The following is a 10,844-nucleotide window of genomic DNA, read 5'->3' as shown; positions in this document are numbered from 1 at the left end:
GACGAGGACAGTCTGCATCTCATCATGCAGTCCGTTCAGGAATCTCTCCTTCCTCTTCTCAACGGTGTCAGTCTCATCAGGGGCATACCTTGACAAGGTGAGAAACTTGTCGCGGTATTCAACCACCGTCATGCGACCTTGTTTCAGCTCACGGAATTCATCCCTCATCTTCTTGATAAGACCCGGGGGTACATGGTACTTGCTGAACTTGAGTTTGAAATCCTCCCAAGTCATGAATTGACCCCCGTTCATGGCACGGGTGCTTGTCCACCAAGCGCGGGCTGGTCCAGCGAGATAGTGAGTGGCGAACAACACCTTCTCGTTGGCTTCTACTCCAGCTACCTCCAGATTGTTCTCCATAGTCTGGAGCCAATCGTCGGCGTCGAGGGGCTCCTCGGTCTTGCTGAACACCGGAGGGTTGGTGTTTTGGAAGTTCTTGAGCTTGGATCCGGGGTGGTCATGGTTTCCATGGCCTTGGTTGGCGATGTTCTGCAAGGCGATGAGGTTGGCTTGGCGCTCGGCTCTTTCAGTTTCCCGGTCTGCAAGCATGGTTTGCAGTAGTTGCAGCATGGCGTCGTTGGTGCGATTCGGAGGGGCCATCTGAAGATGTAGAAGATTATGAGATGAGAGGGAACATTCTATGGTTCATTTTGGTTAAGTTTGAAAAATATTTGAAAACTTGTAATCTTTTCATGACAAACATAACATTCATTCATGCAACACATAGTACAAACTACACACATACTCCAATGGTTTTAAGAACCATTCTCATGCTACGATACAAAGGACGGGATACAACTCACACCTACTATAAGTGAACTAGTGCAACTACTCCTCATCATCGACATCGATCGGGACGTAGTCGTCGGGTCCTGCCTCCAGGAACTCGTAGTCCTCCTCCTCGGTATTCTCGTCCTCCTCAAAGTCGTCGTCATCGCTCAGAAAGGCGTCTCCTCCCTGAATGTCGATGCCTCCATCGTCATCCTCCAGCTGACAAATCTGATCCTCCTGGGCCTTAACAGTGGCCTCAAGTGACGCGATCCGGGCGTGAAGGCGGCGAATCGTAGCGTCCTTCTTGGCACGCTGCTGGCGAAGGCTCTTGCGGTCATTGTTGAGTAGCTTGATCGCCTCACCCTGCTCGGTGATGTGAGCATGGGTCTGGTTCGCGTAAGCGCGAGTGGCGTCGAGGTCCCTCTGAGTCTGGTAGAGCATGAAGTCCAGGTGCTCAGCATGGTGCCTCAATTCAGGGTGTGGCTGCAGCTCCATGGGCACTCCCGTAGCATCACGCCTCACAAGGTGGGCGTAGCGAGAGGCGAGGATGCTCACCACGTTCTGGCCACAGAGGCGCGCAAGTGCCTCCTGTAGGCCCCGTGCGAGTCCGTCGAGCCAGTTGCTCTCGCGGAAGGAGAAGAGGATCCTCTCCGAAGTGGGAGGCTCCATCTTGCCCCTCAAGTCGGTAGTGATCACCCACTGCAACTCTCCTCCGGGCGTGTCGTCCAGCTGAACCCCGTGAAACTCGGGGTGTGGGCGCCCAAGGAAGTCAGAGAGGGCGTTGAGATCGTGCTCGAAGATCAAGCTTCCTCTGTTCCCAAGCTGGTAAAACTTGGTGTTGATGGCTTCATTCAGCGCCATCTGAAAGAGAATTGGATGAGTAAGTTAGAGGGTGCAATGTGTGGCAAAATTTTAAGTTGATGCAAATAAGATAGAACATGATTCCTCAAATTTTGGCAAAGTCTCAAAGACAAGAGTGTAGTAAATTTTCACAAATAGTTTCTTTCATTTGATTTTAAAGTTAAGTTTTTCAGAACGCCCATTCTAACTAAGGTCTTTTAAGGTCAAACAATGGCTCTGATACCAACTTGTCAACACCCAGATTTTTAAGTCCGAATGCCTATTATGTCATACATCGCAATCCCAGGAATATTGTTGTTGCGAGGCATAATAGTTAAGTATCACAGTCATCATTCATTACAAACCATAAGTCTTACAAATTGGAATCACATGATCCATATTACACGAATAGTTGATCTAGTGATCAACGAACAAACACAAGTTCATAGTTCAACATAGCGGAAGCGTAAGATACAAGGACTCTCTAGTCCATAGGCCAACGCTTGACGTCGGAAGGCACTTAGTTGTCGTAGGTGTCCTGCTGGTCATCTCCTTGGTCGTCTTCATACTCTGGCCATTTGAATAGCCAGGGACAAAGCCGTGAGTACGTTGAGTACTCGCAAACTAATACTAATGTAAGTGCTAGACAGTCTAGTATGGTTTGCTAAGCTCTAGTTTATTTGCGTAAAGCTAGTTTTAGTTCACAAAGTTTGAGAAAAAAGCTCATTCAAGTGCTAACTAACTCAAGTGGGAACATTAGTGTCATTCCCACTATTCAAGTGGTGATTTCAATTCAATTCACCACAAGTCATTTCACCATCATCCTTTTTAAAGATATGACATCGGAAACTGTATGGCCTTTCCAACCGTCCGTAACCGTGGACGCGGCTATTCGAATAGGTTTACACTCTGCAGAGGTTGCACACTTGTGCCACAACATTTGATTTCATCCGTCGGGATTTCCCCGAATCGTCGTAACACAGTACGCGGATCATCAACCATAACCTTTCACTTATGAATCCTAGTATGAGCACCTCTCCCCATGAGCTTGGCCTCCCAGTGAAGACAGACAGTCAGCCTGGGAACTGCACAGGGCTTGGGCCGGACATTCACCTCATTTCGCATCATATCGTATCATTTCTTTTGTTGTAGAGGCAGCTTTCGGCATAACCCCGATGACGCTTGTTTAGAGGGAACCCATACTAAGACGCATAAACTTCCAGTTAAGCCCTACCCATAATCAGGTATTGTGGGGGTACTCAATAATTGGAAAGGTATCGCATTCAAACCAACATCATTGTTTATCAAAAATCACCCTCTTCTCTTGGTCATATTCACCTTCAAAAATCATTCAATGGAATGCATCTTCATTCCAAGGTTTCAAAAATCCTTCACTTTCACATTGTTCCCATCTAGAGTAGTCAAGTTTTAATTCATTAGCACTAGCTCTAATTCATGAGGGGTGCTAACTTGCCTTGCTTGGGGAAGACTAACTCACTACTCTAGTAATCAACTTGTACTTTGACCAAAGTTAACTATAAAAGTAACTCATTTAGAAAACAAGTAAAAACTTGTAAAGTAAAAACTTGGGATGGGTTCATATAAGAAAAGATAAGCAACATGGTGCCTTGCCCCAAGGGGCTTTGCACTTTGCAAGAATATTAGCTTGCATTGGTAGTAGCTTGCCTTGGTAGTTCTCAAACTGTTCCTCCTCCTCCTCTTGGTAGCAACCTTCTTCTTCGGCGTACTCTCCGGTGCTACCGTCTAAATTTGAATACGAGTATAATTACTCACTAATTCAATGGCTATTCCACACATCACAAATACACACACAAACTACTCTATGCACACAAAATAAATAAACTAGGGTGCATGGGTTGTGGGGTTTAAATAGAATTCACTCCTTTGTATTTCATATGTAAATGATAGTTTCCATAGGGTTCTTGAGAAATAATTTCCTCTCATTGAAATCTTCTTAAGATTTAATTTCTCCAACAATCATGGATGAATTCATATTGACCTAAGTCAAATGTTCATCATCATCATCATTTGGGAAAATGATTTAAATGAGGTGGATCACCTCATACCATTTAACATAACACTACATTTGATTTAAATCTCAAGTAATTCATATAAGAGAGTTTGGGGCCAGGGGTCCAAACATCCCATGAATCCATGTGAGACAAGTTTAAATGAAGTGTAAGACTTCACACAATTTAACTTTAATAGTTTTGGACAATATCAACTAGTTAAACTAGTCAAAATATCCATTCATTAAACCATGGCATGATCATGCAAAGTGACCACACCATTTTATTACACAAACAGTTAGTGTAAGTCAAATGTGAGCTATTAGAGTTGGAATTAACTTAATATCTATTTTGGTTGATTTTTAAGAATTATTTGAATAGGGAAAAGTCCCTGTCTTGTTGTTTTTATCATATTTATTCTACAAAGAATCTGACCATGAGGCCAGTGGCATGTTGTAGAGAATTTTAGTGGGTTTCCAACAATATAAAAATCACTAAATTTGGTTTAGCCAATTTGAAAATATTTAATTTCAAAGTTTGGGCAGTATTGAAATTCATTTGAATTAATTAAACTCTGTTTGAAATAAAAAGGCCGGCGGGAAACTAACTGGGCCGAAACGGTTTGAAAAAGGCAGAAATGGCCCAGCAACGCATCCAGTGCGCGCGGGCCTGCTGACAGGGTGGGGGCCACCCGTCAGTCTCTCTTAAAACCCGAATCGGTATGAATCCGTGTGGGGCGTAGGATTAGAATGGGATCGGACGGCGCTGGTGCGTCGTCTTCTCCGGCGAGAGGCAGTGAGGTTGGCGGCAAGGGTAGGGGGTCGGAGAGCTCACCGCGGCTCCAGCTAGGGTGGGCAGTGTGCGCGGTGAAGGTGTGGACGACGGCGAGTCGACTGGTACCGGCGGTAACTCCTGGATCGGCTTCAATCGGCGGCGAGCTTCCGAGGCGTCCGTCGGCAGTGAGGTGGCGATTGGGTGGCTACGGCGGCGAATGTTGATGGTGGAGTGGCTCAGGCGGTCGAGTGAGAAGAGGGGAGTGTGCTGGTGTGCTCAATTCGACGAACGGAGCTCTCCTTTTATAGGCGAGCGAGTGACCGTGAGGGCTGCGGCGAGGTCGACATGCTCGCGGCGATTCCGGCGAGCGGTTGGGCTAGGCGAGGGTGCGGTCGGGTTCTCCTCTTCCAGGCGAAGCTAGGGGTGGTGTTGGCTTGGTCGGGCGGCTCCTGGATTGGTCACATTTCTTCCACGACGGCCGCGGCGCGTACGGGAACAAGTCATCGTCTCCGGCGCCGGCGGTCACGGGTTGGGGCTGGGCGCGTGTCTGGCGCGGCCGAGGTGTCACGGCGGTGTGCTTGGTGAAGAAAGGGGGTCCAGGGCGTGCGCAAGGTGGCTGCGCGGCGCGTGGCCAGTGCGCGTCCATGGCGCGCATGGTCGCGACGCGAGCGGCATCCAGGGCAGGTTTGGGCGCGCATCATCCGGGCGTTGTCGAGCTCCTCCTCGACCAGGGCGGTGCTAGGCGGCGCTAGGGAGGTGCGGTGGCGCTCAATGGCATGGTGGTCAGGGCGAAGAGCGAAGGAGGAGAGGGGAAGGTTGTTGGGTTGGGCGACATGGCCGGCATGGCCATGTCTAGCCTTGCTCCTCCTCTCCCTAGGGTTTCTATGTTGCCATTAAGGGTGAAAAGGGGGCAGGGGAACCATTTGGGGTAGTGTAGTGTAGGTTAGGTGTGTATAGAACACTATTTCAAATAGTGTCAAATAGTGCCATATTTTGCAATTTGCAAAATTCTCCAAATTTGAAAATAATTCAGAAGGTGAAAGTTTTTGAAATGTGAGTGTTGGTATTAGTTGTAATTGACCAGAGGTGGTTTGAGGTGGTGGTGGAAAATTTTGAATTCAAGAATTGCAAAAATTGACAAGTGTGAGATTGTTCCACTTGTTAAAATGTTGCAACTTTGGATGAGCATAGCTATTGATCAAAGTTGAATTTGGCAGGGTGATCTTCATCAAAGTTGTTCACCTTGATGTTGACTTTGAAATGGTGCAAAGAGTTAGCAAGAGTTGGTTTGGGAAAATTGAATTGCAGGGGCTCAAAGTGGTGATCAGACTAAATTTGGCAGATTTGACCAATATCACATGTGAGTGGGAAAAGTGTTTGAAAATCATTTGAATTGTGAAACTTTGATTCCAAAAGTTGTAATAAGTGTTTAATAACATTATTCAACTAATGGTGAAGACCAAATAGGTCTAGGGTCAAAATTTATAAAAATGCCATAGGGCATATGTTAGGGTTTTTAGGGTTTTGCATTTTATGGAATTTCTTCCTCTTTGATTTATTTGGTTGGTGATCTTCATATGATCACACTAGGGTTTTAGAGTATAGCAAATACAAGTAAAAGCAATCATCATGGCATATCACTCAAATGCACAAGTCCTATGCATGGTACTATATGCAAAAGAAAAGTTTTTGTTGGTTTGAAATTTTGCTTTCTGGAATTCTCTAACTTTCTTTTTATTGAAAATTGGGGTGTTACATTATTGGTCGGAGAGAGTTCTCAACCATGTCTACATAGTTCGCGAACCGTAGGGTGACACACTTAAGGTTTGATGTCGTATTAGTAGAACTTGAATATGGAATGGAGTTCAAAGTATTGTTCGAAGTCTCGGATGGGATCCAGGACATCACGAGGAGTTCCGGAATGGTCCGGAGAATAAGATTCATATATAGGAAGTCATTTTATAAGTTTTAAAATGATCCGGTGCATTTATAAAAGGTTCTAGAAGGTTCTAGAAAAGTCCGGAAGAAATCACTTTGGAAGGCGGAGTCCCGGAGGGACTCCACCACCCATGGCCGGCCAACCCTAGAGGGGTGGAGTCCCAAGTGGACTCCACCAAGGGGGGCCGGCCACCCCCCCTCATGGAAGGGTGGGAGTCCCACTTGAGGTGGGAATCCCACCTTGGGTAGGTTTCCCTACACATGGAAGGTTTTGGGTTGGGGTCTTATTCGAAGACTTGTAGTCCAACACTTGGGGGTTCCACCTATATAATGAGGAGCAAAGGGGAGGGGGCCGGCGACCACAAGACCACCACCTTGGCCGCACCCCTTGGAGGCCGGCCATCCCCTCTCCCCAAACCCTAGCCGCCCCACTCCTCCCCCTCTCCCGCAACGCTTAGCGAAGCTCCGCCGGAGATCTCCATCGCCACTACCACCACGCCGTCGTGCTGCCGGATTCAAGGAGGAGCTACTACTTCTACTGCCCCCTGGAACGGGGAGAAGGACGTCGTCTTCATCAACACCGAACGTGTGACCGAGTACGGAGGTGCTGCCCGATTGTGGCACCGTCAAGATCTTCTACGCGCTTTTGAAAGCGACAAGTGATCGTCTACCGCAGCAACAAGAGCCTCATATTTTAGGCTTTGGAAATCTTCAAGGGTGAGTCTCGTTCATCCCCTCGTTGCTTCCGTCTTCTTGATTGCATCTTGGCTTGGATTGCGTTCTCGCGGTAGGATTTTTTTTTGTTTTCTATGCAACGAATCCCTACAGTGGTATCAGAGCCGTGTCTATGCATAGATGGTTGCACGAGTAGAACTCAATGGTTTTATGGGCGTTGATGCTTATGTTGTATTTAGTTTGAGTACTTTGCATCTTTGTGGCATAGTGGGATGAAGCGGCTCGGGCTAACTTTACATGACCGCGTTCATGAGATTTGCTCCACGCTCGACATGCAACTTGTATTGCATAAGTGGCTTTGCGGGTGTCTGTCTCTCCTACTATAGTGAAGATTCAATTTACTCTTCTATTGACAACACTAGTATCACCGTTGTGGTTCATGTTCGTAGGTAGATTAGATCTCACTCGAAAACCCTAAACTACGTAAAATATGCAAACCAAATTAGAGACGTCTAACTTGTTTTTGCAGGGTTTGGTGATGTGATATGGCCATAATGTGATGATGAATATGTATGAGATGATCATTATTGTATTGTGGCAACCGGCAGGAGCCTTATGGTTGTCTTTAAATTTCATGTTGAGTAGTATTTCAAAGTAGTTGTAATAGTTGCTACATGGAGAACAATCATGAAGACGGCGCCATTGACCTTGACGCTACGCCGATGATGATGGAGATCATGCACGTTGATGATGGAGATCATGTCCGTGCTTTGGAGATGAAGATCAAAGGCGCAAAGACAAAAGGGCCATATCATATATATCACATATGAACTGCATGTGATGTTAATCCTTTTTATGCATCTTATTTTGCTTAGATCGCGACGGTAGCATTATAAGATGATCCCTCTCACTAAAATATCAAGATAATAAAGTGTTCATCCTTAGTAGCACCGTTGCCAAGACTTGTCGTTTCGAAGCATCTCGTGATGATCGGGTGTGATAGATTCAACAAGTGCATACAACGGGTGCAAGCCAGTTTTGCACATGCGGATACTAAGGTGGCCTTGACGAGCTTAGCATGTACAGACATGGTCTCGGAACACGTGATACCAAAAGGTAGAGCATGAATCATATGATTGATATGATGAACACTTTGAGTGTTCGCCGTTGAAGTTACATCTTGTCTCGTGATGATCGGACTTGGTGTGGTGGATTTGGTTCGTGTGATCACTAAGACAATTCGAGGGATATTGTTTTGAGTGGGAGTTCACCTAGTTTTTTATTTTGTTGAATTAAAATTTGAACTCAATTTGTCATAAACATTAGTTTAAACTATTGCAAATATATGTTGTAGATATGGCGTCCCCAATCAATTTTAACCAGTTCCTAGAGAAAGAAAAGCTTAAGAGCAACGGTAGCAACTTCACCGACTGGTTCCGTCATGTGAGGATTTTCCTCGCTGGTGGAAACCTGCAATATGTGCTTGATGCACCGCTAGGTGACCCTCCTGCAGAAACTGAGACCGATGAAGTAAATAATGTTTACGCGACTCGGAAAACTCGATACTCTCAAGTTCGGTGTGCCATCCTATGAAGTCTGGAAGCCGATCTTCAAAAACGTTTTGAGCACCACGATCCTCATGAGTTGGTCAATGAGCTGAAAGCTATCTTTGAAACTCATGCGACCGTGGAATGCTATGAAGCATCGAAACACTTCTTCAGCTGCATGATGGAAGAAGGCAGCTCCGTTAGTGAGCACATGCTCGCCATGACCGGGCATGCGAAGAAACTCAGTGACTTGGGAATAGTGATTCCTAACAGACTGGGGATTAATCGTGTCCTTCAATCACTGCCACCTAGTTACAAGAACTTTGTGATGAACTACAATATGCAGAATATGAATAAAGAGTTACCTGAACTCTTCGCCATGCTAAAATCTGCTGAGATTGAGATCAAGAAAGAGCACCAAGTGTTGATGGTCAACAAGACCACCAGTTTCAAGAAACAGGGCAAGTCTAAAGGTAAATTCAAGAAGGGTGGCAAGAAAGCTGCCACGCCTCCTATGAAACCTAAGAATGGCCCTAAGCCTGATGCTGAGTGCTATTACTGCAAGGAGAAGGGACACTGGAAGCGTAATTGCTCCAAGTATTTGGCTGATCTGAAGAGCGGCCTTGTCAAGAAGAAGAAAGAAGGTATATCTGATATACATGTTATAGATGTTTCTCTTACTGGTTCTCGTACTAGTACCTGGGTATTTGATACTGGTTCGGTTGCTCATATTTGTAACTCGAAACAGGAACTAAAGAATAAACGAAGACTATTGAAGGGTGAAGTGACGATGCGCGTTGGAAATGGATCCAAAGTCGATGTGATCGCTGTCGGCACACTTCCTCTACATCTACCTTCGGGATTAGTTTTAAACCTCAATAATTATTATTTTGTACCCGCGTTGAGCATGAACATTATATCTGGATCTTGTTTAATGCAAGACGGTTATTCATTCAAGTCTGAGAATAATGGTTGTTCTATTTTTATGAATAATATCTTTTATGGTCGAGCACCTGAAAAGAATGGTTTATTTCTGTTAGATCTCGATAGTAGTGATACACATATTCATAACATTGATGCTAAGCGAATTAAATTGAATGATAACTCTACTTATATGTGGCACTGTCGTCTTGGTCATATTGGAGTGAAACGCATGAAGAAACTCCATACCGATGGATTACTTGAATCACTTGACTTTGAGTCACTTGATAAATGCGAAGCATGTCTAATGGGAAAAATGACTAAGACTCCATTCTCTGGTATGATGGAGCGAGCTACAGACTTATTGGAAATCATACATACCGATGTGTGCGGACCAATGAGTGTAGCATCGCGCGGTGGTTATCGTTATGTTCTAACCTTCACAGATGATCGGAGTAGATATGGGTATATCTATTTCATGAAACATAAATCCAAAACTTTCGAGAAGTTTAAGGAATTCCAAAGTGAAGTAGAAAATCAACGTAACAAGAAGATTAAATTTCTACGATCTGATCGCGGAGGTGAATATCTGAGGTATGAGTTTGGCATGCATTTAAAGAAATGCGGAATACTTTCACAATTGACACCGCCAGGAACACCTCAACGAAACGGTGTGTCCGAACGTCGTAATCGAACTCTCTTAGATATGGTTCGTTCTATGATGTCTCTTACTGATTTGCCGTTATCATTTTGGAGTTATGCATTAGAGACAACTGCATTCACTTTAAATAGAGCACCATCTAAATCCGCTGAAACGACATCGTATGAATTATGGTTTAATAAGAAACCTAAGCTGTCGTTCCTTAAAGTTTGGGGTTGCGAAGCCTATGTAAAAAAGTTACAACCGGACAAGCTAGAACCCAAAGCGGAGAAATGCGTCTTCATAGGATACCCTAAGGAAACTATAGGGTACACTTTCTATCACAGATCCGAAGTCAAAATCTTTGTTGCTAAGAATGGAACCTTTCTTGAGAAAGAATTTCTCACTAAAGAAGTGACTGGAAGAAAAGTAGAACTCGACGAGATTACTGAATCTTCACTCGTTGATCAGAGTAGCGCAGTACCGGAAGTTGTTCCTGTGCCGCCTACACCGGCAACAGAGGAAGCTAATGATAATGATCATGAAACTTCGAACAAGATAGCTACTGAACCTCACAGATCGACGAGGGAACGTGCCACTCCTGATTGGTATGATCCTTGTCTAAATGTCATGATTGTGGATAACAATGATGAAGAACCTGCGATGTATGAAGAAGCGATGATGAGCCCAGATTCCAACAAATGGCAA

The sequence above is a fragment of the Lolium perenne genome, chromosome 6 (assembly GCF_019359855.2).
Source record: "Lolium perenne isolate Kyuss_39 chromosome 6, Kyuss_2.0, whole genome shotgun sequence".
Lineage (NCBI taxonomy): Eukaryota > Viridiplantae > Streptophyta > Magnoliopsida > Poales > Poaceae > Lolium > Lolium perenne.
This window is presented reverse-complemented; position numbering follows the sequence as displayed.